This window comes from Acomys minous (genome assembly GCF_964271855.1).
Source record: "Acomys minous genome assembly, chromosome: 11".
NCBI classification, from domain to species: domain Eukaryota; kingdom Metazoa; phylum Chordata; class Mammalia; order Rodentia; family Muridae; genus Acomys; species Acomys minous.
Window position 1 is genome coordinate 112,631,310 of NC_140492.1, and position 13,186 is coordinate 112,644,495.

The 13,186-nt window shown below is 42.6% G+C and overlaps 1 long non-coding RNA gene across 2 annotated transcripts in view; it reads right to left on the reverse strand.

Annotated features, from left to right (window-relative positions):
• The window catches only part of LOC311608988, a 50,005-nt gene that overhangs the window by 26,703 nt on the left and 10,116 nt on the right, over window positions 1-13,186 (reverse strand). The gene's annotated exons all lie outside the window — the stretch shown is intronic.

The following is a 13,186-nucleotide window of genomic DNA, read 5'->3' on the forward strand; positions in this document are numbered from 1 at the left end:
GCCTTGCTTTCGTGCCATTTCTCTTCTGAAAAATATGCAATAACCGCTGCTTTCCAGCAAGACCCATTTGCTCCCCCACTCACTTGGGCAGGTGGCTAGTATAAGCCAACAGCATTTCCGATTTTCCCCCTTTGACTGCAAAGGCTGGAAGAGCACAGTTTTCTTGCTCCCTATTTCAGCCGCAGAAGCCCATTGACTCAGCTTTGGACAGTGCAATATAAGACCGCTGGGAGGTTGTAAGAAAGCCTTTGCTTTTCTCTTCAAGGAATGGGTGCCATCGCCTTTCTTTCCCCTGTCCTAAATGTAGACATGCTGCCTGGAACTTCCTCTATCCTGCAACCACAAGGAGGCAGACAGAATAGAAAGTTCTTAAAAATGGCACAGGAGAAAGTAGAAAGCTTCGGTCCATGAGAATTCTGTTTACTTCCCGACACAACCCTGACATTGCCTAATTCTGGATTTTCTTTTTAGATTAAGAAAACAACAAACATTTTTTTGTGCTTTAATCTGGTTTTCCGTTTATTAAAGATGACATTACTCCTAATTAAGTCAGCCTGCTACTCAGATACCTCCGCTACCTTTTTGAAAGCTTTCTTTCCACACACACCTGCCTTTGGCCTGGCCCGTGTTCAGCGTCTTCACTGGCTTCCACTTCGACAGCGCTTCCTGGGCCCTTCCTCACTATAGCCCGGGCCACTGCTTCCTCGAGGAATTCTCCCGCATTCCAGCAATGCCACCTGTGTCCTGTGTCTATAGCTTGCTGTCAAGTCCTCAATGGCCAACAGATCGATCTCACTTCTTCCTGAGGACCTTTCAGATCTTTCCAGGGGTGACAGCTTAAAAAACAATTTACAGAGGTGAATTCTTAGAAGAGTTTGACTTTATGTGATAAAGATAATATCAAAGCAAAGGACAATCTATCTATGCAATCTCATGTAACAAATTTATATCAGCATTTTCCCTTAGGGAGGGATTGAAATGCCACATCTAAACATCCCCCTTTTCTCCCCGATGAGCCAATGAACGCATAAAGGAGAAAGACACTAAGTGTCTAAAATACAGAGTTAGGTTAGAAGCAACAGAGTCAAGAAGTGGTAAAAGTCCACAGGATTCCATAGACATGGAATAGCAGAGCATTCAATGACCGTAGAGAGGTCAGGGAAAGTTCCACAGAGGTACAGGGCAACCTAAGTGACACTACGGCCAATGGAAGGGGGTGAAGTAGCTCTTTGGTCTCAAGTCACATTTTAACTGCTGAGTGTGGTGAGTTTTTGTGTATTGTTCTCATTATATTTAATAGGAATTGGGTACATAATTCTATATATTGTACAAGGAAAACTGGACCATAAAATATTCTAATTAAAAATTGTGCTCTTCGTGGTTTAATTCACATGTTTTCTTTGTGTTATAACCTAATATGCTTGCTTAGGAAAACACATTTCATTGTTTTTGAGTCATTTCCCCATCTTGAGTTTATTAAATTTGAATTAAAATAAATTATTCTAAAAAACAAAGCTGAGGGTTGACTTTTTTTTTCTTTTTTGCACTGGCACTTGAAAAACCTCTGAAACTAAATAAAGTTAAAATTCAAAACATAATTTAAGTGTTAAAAATGGTAAGGTCTTGCCCATCACAAATATAGACACTCATTGTGGTAACATGGGAGCCACTATTGTCTCCCAGCCTTTTCTGGCCCGGGCAGTTTGATTAATGTGATGTTAAATGGATAATATAAGGTAGTAAATTAAGTTACTCATCCTACGCTCAGCCTCTTCCACCAGGTTCTTGCAGCAAAGGGTAACAGAGGATAAATAGTTCCAAGAGGCGATATAAATATTATACTATAGATGTGTACTACAGCATGTTGCTTACCTTGAAGAGGAAGAGAGGAAAAAATAGCTTTGGGAGAAAATATTTCAAATGTTTCTTTCTCTCTCCCTATTATGTTTTATAAATATGTATTACAGAAGAAAAGAGTTCTCAGCAAATTAGGCAAGCCCACTAGGAATCCCCAAAGACTGCTGTCACTACTAGACCCTGATGACAGCTGGCATTCTGAAGAAATATATCTAAATCGTGGGTTTTTTTTTCTTTTGAAAGTTAAGAAATACAGAAAAGTCATAGGTTCTGACGGCATATTCTGGCACAGTCTCATCCAGCTTGTAGACATCGTGTCCCCTCTGTTGTAAACCCACATATGGGCCCTCCTTCAGCCAAATTTTCCACACAAGCCTGGAATCCTATCTGCTCCTTTCTGATCTTTCAACAGTTTCAAGGAGTCACCCTTCCTTGTTTCCGGAAAGCAGCCACCCACCCTTTCAACTTTGTGTCACTGACATTACTCATCACAGGACAGGAATAGGCAATGACAATTAGATGTTTTTAAGCACTGGAAACACACCAATGTTCTAAATCTCTCTGAAAAATTGTCTAAGTGCTTACCCAGCCTTTGTCAATTTGCTCAGATGTCATTAAACATTTCCTTAATTTGTTCTTCCATTCACTTCTTCACTCAACACACATTTATCAAGCACCTACTATGTGCCGGGCACTGCTCTAGGACTGTGGGATAGATCAGCAGATAAAACCCTGAGAGAAGTATGAGTTCTCTGGGAGGTAAATGGCTATAATAATAGGTAAGTGCAAAGAAAGCCAGATAGTGGGAAATGCTGTAAGAACGATCAGAGTAATGCAGGGAGAGAGAGAGGGAGAGAGGGAGAGAGAGGGAGGGAAAGAGAGAGAGGGAGAGAGAGTGAAAGAGAGAGAGAGGGAGAGAGAAGAAGAAGAAGAAGAAGAAGAAGAGAGAAAGGAGAGAGAGAGGGAGAGAGAGAGAGGGAGAGAGAGAGGGAGGGAGAGAGAGAGAGAGAGAGAGAGAGAGAGAGAGAGAGAGAAGAAGAGAGAAAGAGGAGAGAGAGAGAGAGAGAGAGAGAAGAAGAAGAAGAAGAAGAAGAAGAAGAAGAAGAAGAAGAGAAGAAATAGAAGAAGAGAGAGAGGAGAGAGGCACAGACTGCTGATGGTCACTGAGAGGTCAGGGGAGGCTGATCATGGCTGGCTGTAGCAAATGTATAAAAGATGGAAAGATGGTCAGGGTTGAAGCAAATGACACCAAACAAGGAAATTGAGGACAAGATCAGGGTCCTTTTTAAGGTTCTGGAACTGGTTTCAGATGAAAAGAGATGCCTGGGTGTTTTTAGCAGAGACAGTGATATGATCAGATTTAAGTCTCTAATGGATGGCCTTGTGTTCGGACCTAACTGTAGAGGTCAAGTTCAAAAGGAGGGAAAATAACTAGGGGGCAACGGGGCAGTGCAAATACTAGTTGAGTGCTCTCCTGGAAATACATGGCTCCCTAGGTGAAATGCTACAGGGAACCAATGGCTGCTGGGCGAGGGAGACTCAGTCTTCCCAGGAACCAGCCTCCTAACTGGCTACTCAGTGCTCAGCTTAAAATAATATATAAGCAACACCATATAGACTCACCAGGTTAAATTAATATATATATATATATATATATATATATATATATATATATATATATATAATAAAGATAAAGAGGCCACAAATTTGAGCAGGGGTGACATGGAAAGAGTTGGAGAGAGGTGAAGGAGGGGGAGAAAGGATGTAAACACAGTACTCACATTTTTAAAAAAAAAACTCTGAAAAAATAAATATTAAAATAAAAGAAATGTATATATCCAACCCAGCTTGAGTTCAGTGTTAAAACACAGTGCTCACCTCATGGCCAGTTTTTCAGCGTAGCATTTTCTTAGAGCCACACGGAGTCTACTCTGATCTCATTTCTGTACACGGGCCAGCACTTGTAGGCCACCTCCACCCAAAACACCATCCAAGGAGAGGGAGACATTTGGCCTCTTTTGGCTCGAAACAATGTTTCTCTGTGCTTTAGAAAAGTTGTATTTGTAATGTCTTTCCTCTTCCAAGGTATCCTTGATACTCCAGGCTTTCATGCAAATTCTGTCTTGTGCCTGGATTTATCTTTTCACTTTGCGTCTTCTTGGTCTCAACGGCAGTACAGCCAGCTACATGTCACCAAAGCAGGCTGGTGCTTCAGCTGGCACTTGCTCTCCCTGCCTGTCTCAGGGATGCCTGAAAGAAGCCTTCCTGCGGCTGACATCATCCTAGAGGTACCAGTACCTCATTCTTCAGCATCAGCACAATTTGATTTGCTTCTTCTAGTTTTCAGACCTCCTACAGTGTTCTCATTCCCAGCCCTGGAGTCACCCACAGCCCACTTAGCAGCAATAACGATCAACCGTCCTGGAGCCTTCAGCCCCTATTTCAGCTCTGACTACCCTTCTCCCATTACCTGTGCCAGAGGTTGCTGGCAACCCACCAGCCGTATCAGCCCGCAGATGTGCTTTGTTTGGCCCTGATAGTGCTTAAAATGTCTTGAGTAGTTGCCAATGCTTAAAAAATAATAAAATTTATATGAAAAAGTAAAATCTTCATTTATCTTCAGACATTGGAAGACTGGACTAAGCCAGGTGTGATGTTCATACTGCAACAGCCAGCAGGAATAGAGTAGCGGCTGTGTCCTTTGACAGGCACTCTGCAGTTCTCCGAAGCCCACCCACATCTTCCGCATCCTGTTAAGATCCCAACCAGCTAACAACTCCCTGTATATGTCAATGGAACAACTACAGCTTCTCCTCTATTGCTCCTTATCACATCATCCTTTCCAGAGTTATCTCATCCTTTCCAGAATCATTGGGGATAATGAACATAATACTTTTTTCTTTTTAGAATTAGACCTTACAATAAAAAATGTCTACTAACATACAGAAAAGAACAAGAGATATAAATTACACAGAGGAAAAGTGGATTGCTTTCTCATGTGTTCTCAAGATGAAGGTCTGAATGGATTCTCAGGCTGTCTGCTTTAGTACCACCTGAGCAAATGTTAGGTGTGCCCTGTCATCTCTCTGTGGCCCACTCTCAACTGGATGTGGAGGAAGGCAGACAAGGCAGTGTGGCTGCGAATGGACACTCACCATGGCCACTTCTAATCGGATGCCATCATTTCCGTTGATCGTCGAACCATTATCAGCTGCCTCCATGGACGAGGAGACATTCTGCAGGACCCCATGAGAGCTGATGAACCGTCCAGTCAGTGTGGCATAAATGCATAAAGGATTTATTTCTTCCAGTTGCCGCCTTCAACCGTGCCTAATCCTGTCTTCATTTCTTGTCACTTAAATACCATCTGGAATAGATCCCATGAATTTCCAGCCACTCTGAGCCACTACAGCTCATTACACTTAAAGTATCAATCTCGATTTTGATTTTAATCCTTTCCCTCCCTTTGGGATCTTTCTTGTGTGGTCTACATAAAAGTCAAGACTCCCAGTGGATTCTATAGGACCCTTCTACTGCTGCCTGGCTGTCCAGGAGATGTAGCTCTTACCCATACACCTTCTATTTCTTTCTCCCATCATTATCTGTTGCCACAAACTTACAGCTTCTTCTCATCAGAATTTTCTGTTTGGGCAGGACGATAGATCTGACAGCTGGCTGCTTTCTGCAACACCTACTTGGCCTACAGTTAGCTCAGTTGTCTTAACGGCCTCTGTCTTTGTCTCTCCTTGGCCCCTCCCTTCTCCTATCCCTGTCTCTCTTTTGTGGTACTGGGAGTTGAACAAAGTATACTTCACATACCTATGTGTAAGTGCCCTACCACTGACATATATTCTCAGCCTGCTTTTTGCTTTTTATCTTGAGATGGCTCTGCCTAAGCTGCCGGGGTTAGTTCTAAACTCACTCTGGACCCTGGGCAGACATTGAACTTATGAACTTCCTGCCTCAGCCTCCTGTGAAGCTTGGATTCCAGGCGTGCATCACAGATCTAGCCCGATTCTCTCTCTTTGGCTGGTTTCTTCCGAACCCAGACAGGAACATGTGCAAGTCAGATAGGAGGGCAGGGAATCCACCTTCCTCAAGAGTAAGAATCTGTGGCCCAAGCTCTGAGTCTTTTGAGCCTTCATGTTGTTTGCAGTGGTGGAGGAATACTTCTTGCTCTCTCCGGATAGAAGAGAGAAATGACTTCTGATCCTAAACCCAAAGATTTCCTCAAAGATGAGGAGCCCATTGAGGCCCACCCTTTCCTCTCCTCACTAGTCTTGGTTCATAACAACTAGACATGAGCTTGACTCAGTTATTCAGCCTTTATTTATATCCCGAGAGCCATCTGATTGATTGTTGGCCATTCTCTTCCAAGTGCTGAGTCTGAGAAAGCACTGCTCATAGCCTCATAAATTGCTCCATTTGAGCCTGGAGAATCAGCTAGGGGACTTTTCAGTAAGAGGGACAGAGAATCTGACAAAACATGGCTCCACTGGTGAGGAAGTATGTCACCTTACCTACCATACAAGTCTAACCAGAAAGATGTACTTCACGCCACATTTGGCTCCTGGCTCCCGAGATCCCAATTCCACTCTTTCTCTAGACAAAGAAATAAGTTGATCAAAGAGCCACAGGGTTTCTGTGGAGGCCCGAGACTCACCCCACCAAAGTCAAAGAGCCACGGGGGTTCCGCGGAGGCCCGAGGCTCACCCCACCAAAGACAAAGAGCCACGGGGGTTCCGCGGAGGCCCGAGGCTCACCCCACCAAAGACAAAGAGCCAAGGGGGTTCCGCGGAGGCCCGAGGCTCACCCCACCAAAGACAAAGAGCCACGGGGTTTCCGCGGAGGCCCGAGGCTCACCCCACCAAAGTCAAAGAGCCACGGGGTTTCCGCGGAGGCCCGAGGCTCACCCCACCAAAGACAAAGAGCCACGGGGGTTCCGCGGAGGCCCGAGGCTCACCCCACCAAAGTCAAAGAGCCACGGGGGTTCCGCGGAGGCCCGAGGCTCACCCCACCAAAGACAAAGAGCCACGGGGTTTCCGCGGAGGCCCGAGGCTCACCCCACCAAAGTCAAAGAGCCACGGGGTTTCCGCGGAGGCCCGAGGCTCACCCCACCAAAGACAAAGAGCCACGGGGGTTCCGCGGAGGCCCGAGGCTCACCCCACCAAAGTCAAAGAGCCACGGGGGTTCCGCGGAGGCCCGAGGCTCACCCCACCAAAGACAAAGAGCCACGGGGTTTCCGCGGAGGCCCGAGGCTCACCCCACCAAAGACAAAGAGCCACGGGGTTTCCGCGGAGGCCCGAGGCTCACCCCACCAAAGACAAAGAGCCACGGGGTTTCCGCGGAGGCCCGAGACTCACCCCACCAAAGACAAAGAGCCACGGGGTTTCCGCGGAGGCCGGAGACTCACCCCATCAAAGACAAGCTATCCCATTGTTCATATAAGTCCCTGAAGTGTGGCTTGGGTTTTTCTACATGTCCCTGACCACACTGCAATGCTCACTGATAAAACATGTGACTCCAAGAGTGATTTGAAATTTGGGAATAGCTTTCCTCCATCCTTCTCCCCATGATATCCATCAAAGAAAGTCACACCTTTTCCACATCCAACTATGTCCAAACATAATGTACTAGACAATGCAAATCTAAGTTGTGCACTTGGCAATATCCTCAAACTGCTGCTGGCAATGGATGGCAAACTTCCAGGAGCTTGGGATAAGACTGACTTGGATCCAAATCCTTGCTTAGCCCAAGGAACCCTTGGTTAGAACTTAGTTTCTCAGAGACTCAGTTTTCCCAGCTGTAAAAACCAGGTGTCATTGATAATGTCTAAGTTCTCAAATTGTTAAGAGGATAAAATAAAATGTGCCTGGAACAGTTATTCTTATGTAATATCTAGCATAGCTGGGCACTAAATAATTAACATTTTTATTAATAGGCACATCCATCTCCTTGGAAAGAAATACTATGGATAAAGACTAAAGTATGAAGGGTGCTTCTCCGCTTCTTAGAACAGGTAGTTTGATAGTGTTATCCCATAGAATAAGCTGGCTTTCTTGACATTTCTTCTGTTACTCTTTGGGTATGAGTTGTCTTAAGTAATAGCAATGCATGTGTGTATATATAGATATGACTATCATATATGTGTATATTCATATATGAAAGTATGGCTTTATGAGTTTATGTTGGTCACTAGGACACTCAGGACCAAATAAGTAGATAGTAATAATTTCCAGTAACATCACTAGATACTTCGGTGACTACAAATTCAGGATACCTATGCATTTAACAGCATTTCCACACATAAAAGGAGCCACTTAGTGCACTTTTCGTTTTGCTTTTGTGTTTAAAGCAATACAGTATTTGTCCAATTTTTTTATTTAAGCAAATTACAATTTTTGTAATGTTAATTTACATTTTTAAAAAATGTATTTTTAACAATTTTCATTTTCTATGTCTCACAGCAGAGGCCAGTCAGCCTGAAATGAACTATACAGCCAAAACTGATTTAAAATTTATAATCTTCCTGCCTCAGCCACCCAAGCGTTGGTATTACAGGTATGCACCATCATGGTCTGCTTAACATTTACTTTTTAAATGAGATAATACCACACTTCACTTCAACTTTGGCAATCTGAAATGTTACTTTGGAGAAGGCAGTAGTAACAAAGTTAATCTTCCTAAGAAACTGTGAGTGTGCACTGAACGATTTGGATAACTACATAAATACAGTAACAACTCATTGTTTCACTTTAGCATTCTGAAGATAAGATATTAACTGGCTCCCTCTTGTGGAGCTGGTCATTTAAGCTGTTGGAGAAGAAAAATGTATTAAACAGCACCAAGGCTATCTTTTTCTAGACACTTTCGATGCCTCCAAATTAATTTTATAGGTTGTTTTTTTAATGCACAAATCTAGAAAAGGAGTTAACACAGAAGAAAGAATGTCTGTATAGACTTAAATTCTAAGGCTTTTTCTTATTTTCAGCTGGCATTATTAGACTGTCCTAATTCAAATTAGAGATTGTTTAATTAAGCACACTTATGTTTCATTTCAAAGTTGAGCTAGATTAAGTTCCTTACAATGTAAGTGGAATGCTTTATGGATCCTGTGGGACAGATCCGACGTGTTCCCATCTACACTGCTCTTCTATCACATGTGACCTCTCAACGACTCTCCTGATGCCCCTTCCTGACTGAGAATGGCTCCCACCCAAGTCAGCAATCTTCCAAGATGTCAGCAGCCACAACCACCGCCACCTTCTCTTTTTTCTTTCTTCTTCTCTCTTTAAAATTATAATTTATTTTCATTACATCTTGATTGTAATCCTCTTGCTCTTATCTTCCTGTTCCCACGCCCCTGCCTCTTCTGCCTATTCCCCTCCCTTAGACCTCTGACCAGTGTCCTCCTCCCCCAGTATCTGTCCACTGCCTAGCAGGTCTCATCTAGATAGCCTGCATCCCCTTCCTCTGATGTCTCTCGGTCGAAGAATGGATAAAGGGACTGTGGTACATTTACACAATGGAATACTATTGAGCAATCAAAAACAGGGAAGTCTTGAAATTTTCAGGCAAATGGATGGAACTAGAGACAGTCATCCTGAGGTAACCCAGACCCAGAAAGACCTGCATGATATATACTCATTTATAAGTGGATATTAGCCCAACATACCTCCAGCTTGGTATCTAAAGAACAGCCCCAGCTGCTCAAAACTGAAAGCAATTCTTGGGCTGTAGGATTGTCAGGCATTCTAGACACTTGAGGAAGGGGCGGTCAGATGCCCATTAAACACTTGGGAGAATATGTTCAAGTTCAGTCAGTTATTTGAACTTTATAATCTTTCCTGTTTTAGACGATTCCAAAGCTTACCCATTTAACCCGATACCTAACATTTGTTACCTGTTGCTGTTTTTTCAGTCCTAACATGGTTAAGATGTTTCAAATAGTACCGCAAAGATCTTCACTTTTCTCTGAAATTATAATTCTTCAAAAAAACAACAACAACCCTGGAATCTTTTTGTAGTTGTTGTTGTTTTTAAAGATTTAATTATATATTATGTACACAGTGCTTTGCCTGCATGTGACACCTGCGTGCCAGAAGAGGGCACCAGACTGCATTACAGATGGCTGGGAGCCACTATGTGGCTGCTGGGGATTGACCTCAGACCTTTGGAAGAGTAGGCAGTGCTCTTAACCACTGAGCCATCTCTCCAGCCCCAAACTCTGGAATCTTAAGAGGGACATCCCCAGTGTACACTGACAGCCAGTGGACCATGATAGTGACCCAAGACTCTTTCACCAGTATTTTTAAGTGGTTGTATTTAGTTGGGACTACATTGGCTATTTCTTGCAGCAAGTGCACAGGTACAACTAAGGGTGATGTTTTAACGCACATAACAAATGGACAATACAGAAGGCAGAGGCACACTCACCCTAGGGCCACACGGTAGCATGCCGGGGTTAAGGGTGTATGTTGTACTTGAACTACATATAGAACTTTGCTGTTTCTTGCTAGATGGGAGGCCTTGAGTGTCTGGGTTCTCTTTCACTTATAAAGCAAAAATGATTATATCATCAGGCTTTTGTGAAAATTAAATACTAATAAGAATTGGCTGGACAGAGTGTGGAGCTTTCTTCTCTTAGAGAAGGGAAGCAACAATATAAAAAAAGGGGTCATGGCAGTAAGACCTTGCTGTTTAAGATGTTAATAAGCAAGGATGGTAGATGACAGACTAAATAAATTTTTCTTGTGTATGATTACATTATACCCACATTTTCCCTCATAGTTTCACCTTGTGAATAAAGGAAAATTTCTCAATCTCTCATATACTGTTTTGTAATATTCTGATCCGGGTTTACTATTTGGGACACTTTGATTTCTCAGACGTGGATTGGCACAGTGGGAGATTCTTAACTGCCCTGAAATTTAAATGTTATGCTTTGTACTCACTTTCCTTTGCTCTGAGGGCAGCATCAAAACATGGTAGCAAAATCTTTCAGAAAACACCAGCTTTCAGTCTTCATGAGTCAGGGAATCTTAAAACATATTCATAGTTAAGGCTTAACTATTAAATAGTTCAAAGTCCGTTATGCAGAGTTGGTTGGGCCTACAAACCATGTGCTTGCAGTGTATGCTGAAGTTTTATTTATGAAGATCCAGAGGTATTCAAAAGATGCATAATTAAAATCAAATTTTGGAGGCCAGTATTTGCCATTGTTAATTGAAATGGTGCCATCATGTGGTGTGAGCAGAAACAGCATGCATTTAGTGAGCCAGTACTGCAAGTAGCAATTTCCTTTTAGTTTTTAATATATTATTTTTGATAATTTGACTCATTCATAACTCACTTAACTCCAACTTCAATTGTTTCAAATATTAAACAAAATGTGTGTTAATACTGGGAAACTTCAAATGAGTACATAGTAATTCAGCTGTGTATAAAAGGCGATATATCTATAATTAGCTTTTTGAACCATAATTTCATATGGACAAAAAATAACAAAATGAATTCATGAAATGTCATGAATCCTCGACAATGTTTAAAAAACATTATATTGCTTTGATGTGTCTACTAATTTGATTTCTTCTTTTGTCTTTATTTGGTTTTTCTTTATTAGTTTTAAACTTTTCATCAAATGATAATTACATTGTTAGACATCTCTCTTTTTTCCCTCAAATCCTTTCCATTGGCCCTCAATTCCCTTTTCAAATTAAGACCCTTTTTTTCCCTTTGTTTATTGTTGCTATATGTATATATGCATAAATATGTAAATACAACCTCCTAGACTGTGTAGTGTTGCATGACACAGAGAGGCCCAACACAGAAAACCACAACAGTCAAGTCACAGAGAACTGATCATGGGGTTCATTACGCATCTACTACACAACTCCTGTACCTAAAGCTAAGGGAGCATCACTGAAGACGGGGTGGAAAGGTTGTAAGAGCCGGAGGACCAGAAAGTCTGCTGTGAAATTGTATCTCCTAGAAATGGTACGGAAGTCACACCCATAATACTGCCACAGGATGGCTGGTTAAATAAGATGGAAACAGCGCTGACACTAATAGACATGCTGACATGGAAGTGGGACATCTCAAGTGACCTATCCCCATATACAAAGAACTAGGGCTAACTAAGGACTGTTGAAAGATGAAGAATTAGTCCTCCTCAGGGATGAGCCCTCCTAATTGGTTATCCAAGGCCAAGTGATTAGCCTTGAAATAATACAGTAAGACCAAACATATAAATATGGTGTTCTATGGTTTACAGGGTAGATTGCCCATATTCTAACTTAAATGGTAATGAAATTTAAACAGTGCACATATAAAAGGAGAGGGGAGGAAGAAAGGGAGGGATGGACTGAGGGGAGAGAGAGAGACGGAGAGAGAGAGGGAGAGAGAGAGAGAAGGAAGGAGGGAGAGAGAGAGAGAGAGAGAGGGAAGGAGGGGGGGGAGAGAGAGAGAGACAGCCTATTAATTGGAAAAAAACAGGTTGGAACATGGGACACTGTAAGATTAGTATATAGTGGGCCGTGGCATAGTCTTGAGTATTTAAAGAGACAGACACAAATGATGAGGTTTTTAATTAGGCCCCGAAACCTGAAGCTACAGATAAAGTACTGCTGTGTGGAGCTAAGAAGGTGTTGCCATCAAGAATGGAGAAGTCTAGCTGGGGCCTAACTAGAAGTTTTTACGATTACCAACTAGTGCTCATGGTACTGGAAGGTACTCAACATGCTAACAGAGGGAAAAGGCAACCATATCTCCCAGCTACACACTCTGAGCTGCCTGTACATGCTGGTGTAACAGTGGCACTACTGTCATAGGAGTAACCACTCACCTTTGTGTTGGACTGCAGGCCCACTCCATGAGATGGAACCCATACTTGACATTGCTAAAGTGGCCAAGAACTCGGCACTAGATAGGTTATAGGCCTAGGGAAAATTTAATACTGTAATTCTGCTTTTTTAAAAAAAGCCCACAGCAAAAAAAAAAAAAAAAAAAAAGACTCCTAAATACATATTATCTCATAGATCAGTGCTTTGCTCAGCTGTCAGAGAAGCTTCTTCTTGTAGTAGATGGGACTAATACAGAGACCCACAAAGGGACAGAGAGTGAGAGACTTTGGAGCATCTAGTCTTAAGGACATCTTCCTCAAAACTGTCAGCTTAAGGCTCAAGGATACACATGAAGGAGGAGGCTGAACGACTGTAAGACCAGAGATGATGGGTTAAATCTAAGGAAACAGTATCTTCCAGACCAACAGGACTGATGCACGTGCTAACTCACAGGGACTGGCAGGAGGCACAAGGCCTGCACAGGTTCA